This window comes from Chelonia mydas, chromosome 4 (genome assembly GCF_015237465.2).
Source record: "Chelonia mydas isolate rCheMyd1 chromosome 4, rCheMyd1.pri.v2, whole genome shotgun sequence".
In the NCBI taxonomy this organism is placed as follows: Eukaryota; Metazoa; Chordata; order Testudines; family Cheloniidae; genus Chelonia; species Chelonia mydas.
The window spans coordinates 129,155,693-129,168,988 of record NC_057852.1 but is presented as its reverse complement, the minus strand read 5'-3'; the positions used below and the strand labels follow the sequence as shown (position 1 = coordinate 129,168,988).

The 13,296-nt window shown below is 44.2% G+C and overlaps 1 pseudogene; it reads left to right on the top strand.

Annotated features, from left to right (window-relative positions):
- Nucleotides 1-6,113: 6,113 nt before the first annotated feature.
- Nucleotides 6,114-7,087, top strand: LOC114020266 (annotated as a pseudogene).
- The last annotated feature ends 6,209 nt before the right edge of the window (nucleotides 7,088-13,296 follow it).

Genomic DNA, 13,296 nt, shown 5'->3' with positions numbered 1-13,296 from the left:
GTGGTAGATACGCTGGAGGGGAGGGATAGGATACAGAAGGACCTAGACAAATTGGAGGATTGGGCCAAAAGAAATCTGATGAGGTTCAATAAGGATAAGTGCAGGGTCCTGCACTTAGGATGGAAGAATCCAATGCACCGCTACAGACTAGGGACCGAATGGCTAGGCAGCAGTTCTGCGGAAAAGGACCTAGGGGTGACAGTGGACGAGAAGCTGGATATGAGTCAGCAGTGTGCCCTTGTTGCCAAGAAGGCCAATGGCATTTTGGGATGTATAAGTAGGGGCATAGCGAGCAGATCGAGGGACGTGATCGTTCCCGTCTATTCGACACTGGTGAGGCCTCATCTGGAGTACTGTGTCCAGTTTTGGACACTACAAGAAGGATGTGGATAAATTGGAGAGAGTCCAGCGAAGGGCAACAAAAATGATTAGGGGTCTAGAGCACATGACTTATGAGGAGAGGCTGAGGGAGCTGGGATTGTTTAGTCTGCAGAAGAGAAGAATGAGGGGGGATTTGATAGCTGCTTTCAACTACCTGAAAGGGGGTTCCAAAGAGGATGGCTCTAGACTGTTCTCAATGGTAGCATATGACAGAACGAGGAGTAATGGTCTCAAGTTGCAATGGGGGAGGTTTAGATTGGATATTAGGAAAAACTTTTTCACTAAGAGGGTGGTGAAACACTGGAATGCGTTACCTAGGGAGGTGGTAGAATCTCCTTCCTTAGAGGTTTTTAAGGTCAGGCTTGACAAAGCCCTGGCTGGGATGATTTAACTGGGAATTGGTCCTGCTTCGAGCAGGGGGTTGTACTAGATGACCTTCTGGGGTCCCTTCCAACCCTGATATTCTATGATTCTATGAATCCCTGACAGTGACTCTAGGAGACAAAATCACGATAAACTGCAAAGCTAGTTCTGACCCTCTCGCCTATGTAGCTTGGTACGAGCAGAAATCAGGACAACCACCTAAGCTTCTTATTTATGCTGTTTCTATTCGTCCCTCTGGGGTTCCAGAACGGTTCAGTGGCAGTCGATCTGGGAACGATTTCATTCTCACAGTCAACAGGGTTGACATTGACGATATTGGAGATTATTATTGTGAGCAAAGTAGGAACTTCCAGTCCTTACGGTGATACAGACCAGTAAAAACAGCTCCTTCTTCTGTTCACTACGTATTACAGTGCTGATGATTTGGCCCAATTATGGAGAGGATAGGGTGTATTAGGGCCCAATACTGGGAGGTGCTGAAGACTTCCCAGAAATTCCTAAGCACCTTCCAATGCCCTGAGGCCAGATCCTCAGCTGGCATAAATCAGCAAAGCTTCACTGAGTTAAATGGAGCTCCACTGATTTTCACTAGCAGAGGATTGGCCCTTTGACTTCAGTGGGTGTTGCTCACACTCAGTATCTCCCAGGAGATGCGCATCATCGGGCAGGATGAGCCTTGAAAAGACAAACAACAAGACTCAGATACACCAAGCCCCAGCTGACCAGAAAAAGGATACATCACCAAGGGCTGGTTTTGTTTGTTTTTTAAATGAGCCAGAGACATCAACAGCAAATTTACCTGTATCCGTGGACTAAAAAGCATTACTGTCTGAGAAACAAAAACAGCATGCACCGAGCAGAACTATACTTACTATTCAGTAGCTTCCAGTAATAGCCTTGTAGTTTCGGGTCAGTGCTTCCATTGTCCATCATCTCTATCCAGTAGGGAGAATGTAATCCAGGGTGAAATGAGATGTGCAGGCTCACAGCTTTGGAGTGGTTCTGTTTCGACATTCAGGCTCAAACCCTGCCTGGTTTCCTGCTGAAACCATGAATTGTACATGACTATTCTGTGCATACAGGGCAACAAACAAAACACAAAATCACATCAATGGGAGTTTGCCTAACACAACTGCAGGATGAGGTACTTTGAAAATAGATTTCAGAGTAGCAGCCGTGTTAGTCTGTATCCGCAAAAAGAAAAGGAGGACTTGTGGCACCTTAGAGACTAACAAATTTATTTGAGCATGAGCTTTCGTGAGCTACAGCTCACTTCATTGGATGCATGCAATGGAAAATACAGTGGGGAGATTTATATACTCAGAGAACATGAAACAATGGGTGTTACCATACACACTGTAACAAGAGTGATCAGGTAAAGTGAGCTATTACCAGCAGGAGAGCGGGGTGGGGAGGGAGGGGACCTTTTGTAGTAATAATCAAGGTGGGCCATTTCCAGCAGTTGACAAGAACGTCTGAGGAACAGTTGGGCGGGGGAGGGGGGGGAATAAACATGGGGAAATAGTTTTACTTTGTGTAATGACCCATCCACTCCCAGTCTGGGTACAATTAACTGGATACAATTAATTTAGGCTTGAATAAATTAATGGAGACTAAATAAATGAATTAATAAATAAATCAAATTATATATGAATAAATATTCATATATAATTTGAGTGGATGGGTCATTACACACAGTGGGAGTGCATGGGTCATTACACACAGTAAAACTATTTCCCCATGTTTATTCCCCCCCACACACACACTGTTCCCCAGCCGTTCTTGTCAACTGCTAGAAATGGCCCACCTTGATTATCACTACACAAGTTCCCCTCCCCCCCCCCCGCCCCGCTGGTAATAGCTCACCTTACCTGATCACTCTCGTTACAGTGTGTATGGTAACACCCATTGTTTCCTGTTCTCTGTGTATATAAATCTCCCCCCTGTATTTTCCACAGTATGCATCCGATGAAGTGGCTGTAGCTCACGAAAGCTTATGCTCAAATAAATTTGTTAGTCTCTAAGGTGCCACAAGTCCTCCTGCTCTTTTTGAAAATAGAGCAACTTTTCCTTATGCACAGAAGTGCATAGTCAAGGCCAAGAGTTTTTTTTTTAAAAGGTGACTACGGTTAAGTTCCTAAATCCAGTTTCAGGCACGTAGGTAAGTGGCCTGCTTTATCAAAGTCCCAGTCAACTGGCAGTAGCCATGGAGTTGAAGAGGAACTGCTGCCTGCCCACCATTTTTGAAAAATCAAGCCATTGATTTAGGTACGTCAATATGGGGTTAGGAGTCTAACTTTAGGCAGCTCTTTTTGAAAATTGGCCACACATAAGCTTTAATGTCTAGGCAAAAACACAAACAGTACTACATTTTGGGGTGTGTTTGGGGGCAAATATTACACTTATAATAACAGACTGATAGAGCTTAGAAATAAATTGTGTTGCTGTTTTGTGGTAGCTCATCAGAGCTTGGATTTTTTTTCCCCGATAAACGCGAACAAATGATAGGAACTAGCGAATTATGACAAACCAGTGCTCATTGTTCATACATGGGATGAAGTAAAATGCTTCTGTATTTTCTTGTGGACATAACTGAATATGTCAATGCAAAGCCAGAGTCACCTACCTACTAAATTATTCCCATAGAATTACAAATGCACATATGGCCCTTCAGTTCCTGTGCTTGATGGGACTCAAATATATCTGCTTCCTCTTGATCACATAGCTGTGAAGCAAACAGGAATCCTGTTGACCATCATTCAGGCCAGCCTCAGATTTATATATAATAATGAGTACGTTCCACAATCCTCCTGAGCTGTTATAAAACTTAGCTTCGTTTTTTAATAATTAGCATCAGAGCAACTAATGTAGAAGCAACGTTATTTTAAAGATGCATTTGATGTGGCTCCTCTCTCCAACGTTTGTAGCTAGGTAGTGCAGCCATCTTATTATTTGACCTCTAAGGCAATTGTTTCAAAAAAAGATTTGCTAAAGGCTTTCGATTTCTCCCTACAGTAATGAGACACTCATAGATATAATTCATCAGCTCATTCTCAGAGGAATTGGAAGCAAGGTTGTTTATCTGAACCAAACCAGGATTTTGTTCTCTCTTGGTATAACTCCCCCACAGACTGCAAAAATTAATCAAAATTAGGTTACTTTTGTTACAATCTTGATTGAGGAAACAATCCGCCATTGGAAACTGAGCTGGCACACACCATACATAGCTGAAAAAGCCAGACGCATAGGAAGTAAATGGCATTGCTGCCAGATTCACTCAGACTAACCACTAAGTGGTGCAATTGGACTAGAAATCAGTATTTTCCCTAGTGACAATGCCTGTGTCTACAAGTCTGTCGTGTCAAACACATGGTCTTTTATGGTTTATCCCCTGAGCAGCCATGCCAAGAAGCCAAGCCAGTAACTGATTTCTGCATTTTTGAAATTAATAGTGTATTACATAAGTCAGTTTTACAAAGAACTCCAGATTGTCTATTACAAAAAACAACATTGTATTTACACATCCACCAGTAAGTGACGATGGTTATTTTCCTATACGGTTGTTTGTTCTACTAAGATATATAATTGTCTAAAAACCAAAGCTGTATTATATTGAACTGATCAAACTACAAAACTCTAATGGTGTGATTTTTTTTTAAAAGAAGCTGCAGCAGAATCCCCCATTTGCAGCAGCATTACGTTGTGGTATGTAGGATCCATGCCATAGAATTTAGGCCTAGTTTGCGCTGGGGTGCCCAGAGCTTTGTCTGTAGGAGTCTGCTTCTCTTCACCCATCACCAAAACGCAGCTGCCTGAAGTGCAGTAATATGCAGCAGGTGTAGACAGAATTACGTTAATTTGTAGGAAGGATCAGGATTTGCACCATCTCTGATGGAACTCTTCCCCGGTGCCATGCACTGATAAGGCACCCCTAGCTTTTATCACAGAGCTGACTTCTGAATCGTGATTTACTTTGCACCCAGCTGCGCCAGGCAGCAGGTTTCTATTCCTTTTCACTTGGAGGGATAGCATGTCCCCATCCTTCCCTACACAGAATTCATTTTCTCTCTTCATTTTCCAGGCTGGTCAAAGACAACATGCAGGCTACCTTGCAGCTTCCACACAAACCAAAATCTTTCAATATAATGCTCTATCAGAGCCTGACCTCCCATGCCAACACTCACCAAGATCAAGGGGTGAATGAGGTGGGCAGGGAACCTTGGTCATGACAATTCATTACAGCGTTAGAGAAGTGGGGGGTATAAAACTGGGGCATGGGGGAAAATGAATGGTAAGGCATTCCTAGGTTGTATGCCCTAAATTTCCTAGGCCCTTCCTTCAGTACCTGAGAGAAGGGGTTACTGAGGGACAATGTGTATGGATCTGCAGACAGCCAAGTATAGAGTAATAGGTCCAGGTCAGGCCCTGATCCAGTAAAACACTTAAACGTACACATAATTTCAATCAATGAGACTCCTCACTTCAAGTTAGACACATCAATGTTTTGCAGGATTAGGGCCTAAATGAGTCCTTTAAAAATTCAATCCCCAGATCCCCCTGCTAACAGGAAGTTTGAGGGCTAGGAGCATAGGTAGAAACTATTTCGCTAAAGTTGATCACAAAAGGACCTACAGACTGAGAGAAAATCTCATCTCTTACTGGTTTCTTAATCCCATTCCCATGACTAGAAGAGCAGAGGGGTCATTTCTATTGGCTCATATTTATCTCTCTGTAATTTTCAGGATCCTGTATTAATTGCAAGGAAAATCCAAGGTCAATACACACAACCCGTTCCTTCATTTGGGCAAGCAGGCCCTGGATGTTCTGGGGTTCTTCACACATTCTCTGAAGATCATCCGATCACCAGAAGAGAGAACCAGCCAAGATTTCTATAGTGAAATCACAATGGGGAGAAAAACTGTACTATCATTATGTTTGTTAAGCATCCACGCTGTTTGGCTGTCCGCTACAAGACAGCAAGCGTGGCCCATGTTTGCACTCTGGATAGATTGACAACGTTTAAAACTCTGGGAAACTCACAAGTAGGTTCTGTCTTACAGCGCCTTGGTGTGTTTTTATTTTAGTAACACAGATGGGTGACCACATCTGGAAAGAAGAGAAAGTGCATGCCTGAAAACTGAATTAGGGGCCCAGTTCAGCAAAACACTTAAGCATCTGCTTAACTTTAAGCAGCTGAGTAATCCAGCCCCTATTCAGTAAAGCAATTAAGCACATGCTGAACTGGGCTAGATGACTCAGGTCTTTTGTCCCTCTGATTTCTATGATTTTTATGCATGTGAGTCTGTATTGGGAGGGTAAATACATTCACTTACCTTAGACATGAATTTTAATATGCTAAAAATTGTACCACTAACGGAGGATGTTTCTTACTCTACATGAGGGTTGGCTTGTTGTAGAAGGATTCCATATGGCTGGAGATGAGCAGGCTGGCCCGGTGAGGTGCTGAGCAACTGCGGCAACGGGAGTTGAGGTGACTCAGCACCTCACAGGATCAGTTCCATGAAAAGCTCGGATGGTTCTTCAATGTCATTGCTAAGCGTCTCTTTGCCATAGACTCGCCCAGCAATGTAAGCTCCTGGAAGCGTTAATATTTCCGGACTCTGTCCTGAAACTCAGAGGCAGCTTAAATCACGCAGTCACTTTGCCTAGTCACACCCAGTGCCATCGCCTTGCTGCCCTGAGCGGTCGGTATAAATCCAGCAGCCTGCACTGCACATTTCACTGGGGAGTTTCTAGCAAGCCAGGTAACAGGCAGCATGAGATCGCAGATGCTACTTGTTTTAATGCTCTTGCTGTGGATTCAAGGTAGGAGGGGTAATGAACGTGTGAAATGTGGCAACCATTTAGTGGTTCAGCTGCTGTTGCGCTGAATCATTGGTATGTTTAATTTCTAGTCTCTTTAAACTTTTGCAAAGTGGATTTCCAAACCATGTGTGATCCTTGCGCATTTTCTTTCCACATCTAGACTCCAGTGGGCAGGTTGTGTTGACTCAGTCTCCAGAGTCTCTCTCGGTCCTCGCTGGAGAAACTGTTACTATCAAATGCCAGTCTGATACAGCCATTGATGATGACATGAACTGGTACCAGCAGAAATCCGGAGCTGCTCCTAAGCTCCTTATCTATGAAGTTTCTAATCGCCACACGGGGGGTCCCAGCCCGGTTCAGCAGCAGTGGCTATGGGACAGACTTCACTTTCACAATCAGCAGTGTCGAAAATGATGATGCTGGAGATTATTACTGCCAGCAAAGTGATCGTACCCCACTCACAGTGATGCAGACCAATACAAAAACCACTCCCTGACACACACAGTATGTTCTGCCCGGGCCATCTGTTCTATAGCAGTTACACGGGGGGCACTTCTCAGCTCTACGGCACTTCCCTTCTCAGACATGCATGCACAGTAAACCATATAACATTTTGCATTGTTTTCTCTCAAGCCATCTCAGCTCTTCCTGAACAGTCTCCCTTGCCTGAAAGTCATTTCCATGGAAGGATCTAGGGTTTTATCCCCTCTTGAGAAAATAAAATATTTCACCTGGGAAAACAAATTAACTGATGCTTAACTCTCTACTTTGTTCCTTAAATTTGCAACTAATCAGGCAATACTTTAACTAGGTGATATTGGGAAAATCTGAGACCCGTGAATATACACTAGCAATGGAAAAGAGGTTGTTTTTTCCAAAACAGAAGCCAGCGGAAAATTCTGTTCATGAGTGCCCTGTGCATGTGTGCAGAGCTAGTTACTTTTGCGCTGGAAGGAATAATCCAGTGATCTGAATATAAACTTGCCTGGACTCCTCTCTCAGGAAACGTGGCTCTGGTTAATCTGAAAGCTCAACCATCTCCACCTCTCTGCGGCCAACAGGCCTCAAGGCCTAGTAGACTTTCCCCAGAGCTTCATTCTGCCTCATGGAGCACGCTGCACCAGGGCCAGGCTCACCTGCAGTCCATGCATACCCAAGGGACTGCTCTCTCTGTGACACTAACGTAATTGTCCCAAAGGGAGCAGGGAGGTATGGGAAGGAGGTGGGAGCAGGATGGTTGTGCCCAAGGAAACAGGCTGTATCACTTTAAAGGTGATTGAAGCCTGGTTTCCCTGCACACTACAGTGGGGATGTGGTGATTCTGAAGTCAGTTTGTCCTCTCCCGCCCCACAAACACACACACTCTCAGAGCAGTGCCTGCCTATCAAGCACATTCTAGTCATAGCTTACTATAGATAGGGTAAAGCTGCCAGTTGTTTACTTTTAAATGAGGGAAAATTGTAATTGGTGACCATCCCGTGAGCTAGAGGCAACGGCAGAGGATGAGAAGAAAGGATTAGGAAAGTGATTTATTTTCCCAATGAACAACATGCAGCCTCCTAGCCAAGAAAGGAGGGAAAGGCCGGGTAATCCTTCTGTACTACTAATTTCTGATAACCCTCAGCCATTCACACATCAGTTCACACCTATGGTGGAGCCCAATCAAAATGGAACCAAAATGTGGTCCCTTGGAGGCTTGGTTCAAGTCAGGAACCAAAACCACCAAGACATTTTGGATCCACCTCACTGAATCTGACCCACCACTTTCCAGGCTCTAGAGACACCCAGTGGAGTTCCAGTTTTGTCCCATCTCTAATCATTTCTTGTAAGTACCATATTATTTGGGAAGGCAATTGTTTGTAGGTGCTGTGGGCCATGTTCTGCTCTCACAATCAGTGTGAGTCCTAAGTGACTCCATTGACATTAGTGGACATTTCTCTGGATGGAGCTAATATCCGTCTGGCCCACCTGGCTGTGACTTTATTTCATGCTGGGTGAAAGGAGCGGAGACTCCTGCAGGGGACGCAGAGAGGGGAGTCCCAGGGCCTAGGCAGAAGGCTCCGGAGGCCTGTGGCAGTTGGCGAGAGAAGCTGACAGTTGGGCGAAGTGACAGGGAGCGTGAAGCTGCTCAGGAACCAGCCTCCCCAGCACTGGGGCTCCAGACGGAATCTGAGGCTCAAAACCTGCAGCCTGGCAGCAGTTTGCTGGTGCCAAATAAAACTAATGTCTCCTTCAACCTTCCCCAGTTCCAGCAGGTCCTTGATCCGAGCTAGGGCTGACACAACCCAGGTGTTACCCAGGAGAACAACACCGCATCAGGAGCAAGCAGCCAGGGCTATGACTGTAGACGCACCAGGGAACTGAAAAGGCAGTTGGAGCAGTTGTGACTGGAGCTGACATGGGATACGAGGCTGCCCAGGAGCCGGCGGTCATTATGGCGCCTGTTTTAAGGGCGGGAATGGAAGCTGATGCTGGTGCCCAGCATGATCCCATGCAACAGCTGCTCCAAGGGGAGGCCGGGCAAGAATTGCTGCGTCACGTCCTGTATCTGGCCACGCGCGAGTGGCTGCAAGGAGTGCTCCAGGACGAGGACACCCAAGAGGTGTTGCGTCAGGCACTGCACTGGGAGCTGGAAGGGTGTCTGCAGGATGAGGCCATGCGGGCGTTGCTGCATCAGGCCCTGCAAGACAGGATGCGAGAGGCTCTCCACGGTGAAGCCATTGAAGAGCTGCTGCCTTTGGCCCCACATTTGCAGCTATATTGGATTTTCCTGGTGGAGGTCCTGCAAAGACAGCTTCGTCGGATCATGCGTCTGCAGCTGCAGATGGCTCTCCAGCATGAGGCTGTGCAAGAGTTGCTGCTTCAGGGCCTGCAAGAGAGGATACGAGAGCTAGTCCACCATGAAGCCCTGCAAGAGCTGCGGCGTCAGGCCCAGTGTCAAACAAGGCCAGGGCAGTTGTGAGTGCTGCTCAGTGATGAAACCACGCAAGAGCAGCTGCCTCATGGCCTGCCTGAGACACTGCACTATTGGAGCCCGTCTGCATTCAGCTGTGTCATTAATTGGTTCCACATGTGGACCTTTATGGCCTGTGGGCCACGTCCGCCACTGCTGTAAAACAGAACTCCATTGACTTCAGTGGAACTGACCTAAACCAGTGGATTGGCCCTGTGCATTATGAACAGTGACACTCTTTGGAGCATCCTTGTCCTCCCAGCACCAGAACAGCTCTCTTACCAATCAGACACAAAGAGACTCAGTCAGAATCCCCATTTACAAGGTTTCTAGCTGTACAATACCCCATACGTTGACGATTTCTTTTATCTGACTTTTCTTGCAAACCTCACAAAACAAATTACAGCCAACCTTTGCACTGAGCAAGCTGGCACAAAGAAAATGGATGCAGCCAAAAATTCATCTTCCACAGCTGTGCACGATTCATTCCACAGCGTGGAAATCCAATCATTTTTTTTTTAACTAAACTAGGAGCATAATTCTTATCTGAGTGGGCCAGATCCTCAGCTGGTATAGCTCAAGATAAAGGTAGCTCCATTAAGGTGAATGGAGATACTTTTATTTATAGCAACAGGATCTGCTCAATGTCTTTTTCAGATACTACTATATAAAAGCACTTACCCTAAGACAGCTATCAGCAGAGATATTTAAAACTTGAGTGGGAGGTAACTCAGCAAAGGTCTTTTCCATCTCTAATTTCTAGGATAGTATAAAGTTTTTGGCTACCATGGGGATGTAAAAAGCTTGGCTTAGGTCAGTGATGAATGTCAATATGCTCTGTCATATTTTTATTTTCATTCCTACTCAAGGATGTGTCACAGAAAAAACAAAGAAGGGCGGTTGATGTTGTACAAAGAAGCAATGTGAGAAAGCTGAAAAGGTAACAGGTTATAAGTGTCAATTGAAAAGGGTCCATTTTCATTTTTCCTGGGCTGTGCTTGATTAAATTCTGCTCTCGAGGCAAACCCTGGCTTCTGATGATCCACACATACCAGCGTTTTCAAACTACACTCTACATCTCAAAAACAATTTCCATCGCTCAGTCATTTTGCATATTCACCCTTGAGTGTCATTTCCTTACTGCTCTGAGTAGGGATTATAAATCTGTCAGACTGCATTTGAGATTTCACTGCAGGGCTCTGAGCAAATCGTAACTCAGCATGGCCAAAATGATTCCATATGCACGATTTTTCTTGATGTTGTTTTTCGGGATTCGAGATAGGATAATGAAAATATTAACACTGAGAATGGCGTATTGGGTTGTGCACTGTAATGTGCAATTACTGCTATGTTTTAACTTCTAGTACATTTAAAGTACATTTCAGAATATTGTCTATTATGTGCATTTTCTTTCTACTTCTAGATTGCAGTGGAGAGATAGCAATGACACAGTCACCAGCATCCCTATCAGTCAGTGTAGGAGAAAGCGTTGCTATCATCTGCAAAGCCACTTTGAGCATTTATGATAACATAGCCTGGTACCACCAGAAACCCGGAGAAGCTCCTAAGCTTCTTATCTATGAAGCTTCTGACCGTCACACAGGGTTCCCAGGCCGATTCAGCGGCAGTGGCTCTGGAACTGATTTCACCTTTACAATCAGCAAGGTTGAAGCTGTTGATGCAGGAGATTATTATTGTCAGCGGTATGATGAGCGGCCTCTCACAGTGATACAGACCAAAACAAAAACTTCCCTATGCTGTGAAGTGTGTATTGTCCTGGCCATCAGTTCTATACTCAATACATGGAAGACACTTCTGGCCTTAGATTGTTTTGAAGTTAAATCTCATATGAACAGAAAACAAAATCAATTTAAAAATGCAATCCATGTCTACTTTTATTCTGTAGTCTCCCAAAAGAAATGCAGTTTCCATCAGTTTTCATATCCTTATGAACATTTAAGATTTCATATATGAAATATTTAAGACAAACGGGATGTATGTATCCACTTTGCTTAACACTTAGGCTGCATTATAGTCAGATTTAATCTGAAGGGATCATGAAAAGTATAATATACCTATTTTTATTGGAATGAATTTCTTCAGAGCATAGTGAAGCTGCACAGTTACGGAGAAGTCATCACCCTGTCTGATATTATTGTTGCGGTTGTAATGATTAATTATTATACCTCGGTATTACATCCTGGGGATATTTTTAAACAAATAGCCTGCAAAACATACAAGATCTTTGAGCATAAAAAGGGGGAAACTACTGTCTAAAATTTATCCCCATGACTCACTAGTAAATCTGGACTGTCAAACTGTCTGGCAGTGGGTCAAGAGCATGAATACCAACCTCAGAGCGGACCGTTAAGAAGCGGGGCACAAACCCCAAATTGGCTGTGAGTTCTATACTTAGAGTTCACCAAGCACGTATCAAGTGTAAATTCCCCAGGCACTATAGCAGTTTAAAAATGGAGTCACAGACAGTCCCCTTGGGTACGCCTGTCTATCTTGCAACCCAGGTGAGTCTACCTTTGTGATAGATGGTGCCTTACACCAAAAATCACAACAATATTCAGGTTACTCCCAGTCCCAAAGGGCCAGTCACTTACCCCAGGTCAATTGCACCTTAGATCTCACACCAAAGACAACACTTGTAGTCAATCCTATAATAAACTAGCTAAAGATTTATTAACTAGGAAAAGGAAATAAGAGAGTTACCTGCAAGGTTAAAGCAGGTAAACATATATACACACAAATGAGTTCCAATCTTAAGTTTCAAAAAGTAATAGAAACTTCTATAATAAGCAAGCTCCATATGTCCTTTCAGGGTAGCCCAGGTCATGCACTCAGGACCCTTTGCTTTTGCATAGTAATCCTTGCCACTCAGAGTCCAAGCAGCATAAAAGATACATAAAAGATGCATCCGATGAAGTGAGCTGTAGCTCACGAAAGCTCATGCTCAAATAAATTGGTTAGTCTCTAAGGTGCCACAAGTACTCCTTTTCTTTTTGAGAATACAGACTAACACGGCTGTTACTCTGAAACCATAAAAGCTACTGTTCATCCTTGTTAGAGTTTTTTATGCTTTCCCCCATTCTGCTTCTTGTGGCTAATTCAGTGGTTGGGAGGAATTCATTTCCATGCCTCCTCTTCCTCCGGGCAGAGGGAACAAATCAACAAAGTCTTCTGTTTTCTGATGTTCATCTGGTGTTGATGGGCCTCCTTTGTTCGGCAGTTGGGAATTACTATTTCACGCTAGTTAATGCTTCTATCCTGTCTGGTGATTTACAGTGACAGAGCAAACACTTAAATATTCCCTTATAACATGGGATACAGCTATCATAAGTGAGATTAATGCATGCAGCATAAGTCTAAACACTAAACACATTCTAATAATTCAAATACTTATTTTAACAATCCTAACACACAGGTGAGCCAGACTGGTTCCAGCTATGCACTTGTCAGTGTTCACTTGACACCTACCGGCCTTGGCATAAATTGGCACCTGATCTGCCAACATCACCCTGATCATAAACAGACTCTGTAGGTTTGGCTTGTCAGGAGTTTTGTTAAACCCGCCACAGAATTCCTTCATTTTAGGTGCTCAAACGCACTTTCCTTAAAATTCTCACAGTGCCTAAGAGGGCTGTCTCCTGGAGGCCACTGATTGTGATGTCTAGCACTCCTAATTTATTCTTAAACTGCTCATTCATACACCCAGGGATTGCTCCAAGTGTTCCAGTAATCAC